This window comes from Etheostoma spectabile, chromosome 22 (assembly GCF_008692095.1).
Source record: "Etheostoma spectabile isolate EspeVRDwgs_2016 chromosome 22, UIUC_Espe_1.0, whole genome shotgun sequence".
NCBI lineage: Eukaryota > Metazoa > Chordata > Actinopteri > Perciformes > Percidae > Etheostoma > Etheostoma spectabile.
This window is the reverse complement of record NC_045754.1, coordinates 10,624,482-10,626,235: the sequence shown is the minus strand read 5'-3', so window position 1 is coordinate 10,626,235 and position 1,754 is coordinate 10,624,482. Positions and strand designations below refer to the sequence as shown.

At 39.9% G+C, this 1,754-nt stretch overlaps 1 long non-coding RNA gene across 1 annotated transcript in view; it reads right to left on the bottom strand.

Annotated features, from left to right (window-relative positions):
* The window catches only part of LOC116672204 (uncharacterized), a 27,840-nt gene that overhangs the window by 6,958 nt on the left and 19,128 nt on the right, over positions 1 to 1,754 (bottom strand). The window lies entirely within an intron of this gene.

The window sequence follows — 1,754 nt, the reverse complement described above, 5'->3', positions numbered from 1 at the left end:
ACTGACCCTTAAAATGTTTAAACAATGTCATATTGAGTATATCAATTAGCATTTGCTGCATTCACTATTTCCACACTTTAAGTATTTAACTGCACATTATCTGCAGCTATGAATACATTTATTGCAGGTATGTCTGCTATAGATTGCCACAAAGCATAGCACAAAAAGAGTAACCTGAGTGCCATTTCCATGGTAACACCATGTGGTTTGGCTGCAATCACTGCAGCGTATAGCTCCGGTTGTCACACAAAGCCATTCAGACAGTCAAATGACAAGAGACCTTGAGAGTAAGACGAAAGGAGAAGCCAGTGGGACAGGGCCTTTTCTTCTTAGCGTTGCATTATAAGGCACACTGCTCAGACTTGATCACACACCAGAGGAACTCATCTTAAGCTCTTTAAACTAGCCAGTAATCCACCAATATGTGCAATGTGACATGAATCTTTTGGCTGGAAAGGAGGGCATGCTACTGCATCGCATTCAGGTCACCTAATTCCTTGTCAGTATTATCCATCCCACATCCATGTTATTATTCTTAACAATACTTGCTTTCAGATCAAGCACTTAAAAGGGAGTTAGTGTATCATCTGGATTTACTTGAATGGCAGGAGAAATTGGCAAACATGTCAACATCCAATGCCAGATATAACTAAAAAAATATAATTTCACCACTTGATTTTGACGTTCATTGCATCATAGTACTGCTGCTACTGAACTTAAAGATTAAATGTTAAGTTAGAAATGTCAGCCAGTGATCCATGGAAACTTAATATTTCTAGAACAATCAGGCTGCTTTATTGTGATGTGATGTACCTAAATGCACATAAATAATAATGGGCGGATTCTGATCCACAGCTAAGTCTCAAGTCTGAAAGAGTGACTATGTTTGGTTGACAGAAAATATCTGAATACTAAACTCCTTCACCAAAAACATTTAAGAAGAGCTCTAACTGGGCACATGCCTCTTTTAAGTATAACATTCTAATAAACATATACTGACTGATTGAAGCAAGGAAACTATGAAATAGTACAGCTGCTGTGCAACTGTGAGTCTGGGCCGGCATTTTGCAGATGCAATGTATTGCTTTTAGAAAAGCATGGAGTAAAATCTTCTTCACAGCCCATTTGCACAAATAAAAAATAAAAAGTGGTCCTCAAGTCTCATAGACATTAAGGATCCACAGTGTATACAGCACCATGGCATCTAGACATATTGCCTCTCTGCTGTATTTGTTTTTTTTAGTAGTATGTTCTCATGTTTCCGTCTTGCTATTAAATGTCATTTGTAAAATGCTTTAATAAAAAGATCAAAAACTATGAATGTGACGGATCAGAAACTAATTGAGTATTTTATAACTCCGTTCCCCAGTTGACAAATCCTTCTAAGGTTTCCTTCAATGTAGCCAGAGGATGAACAATATACTTTTTCAGCCCACCAGTCTCAAGGCTGGCTTCCCTGCAGGTTTCTTTTCAGCGACAGGTTAGCCACCAGGGCAGATTAAGCCTTCTCCCCTCCCCAATCATCCAGTAATACCAGCAGGCTGTATAAAGCCCATGTTGGGGTTTGCCTGTTGAATGGTGGCTTATGGCAGCTAAAGACCTCTAGAGGGGGAATCCTGAGGGGATTACTCTCACGTTCTCCATGAAGTGGGAAATCAAAACAGTCTTGAGCGTCTGGGGATGATCTCAAACATCCAGCATTCCCCCACATGCACTCACTCACACACACACACACACACACACACACACACACA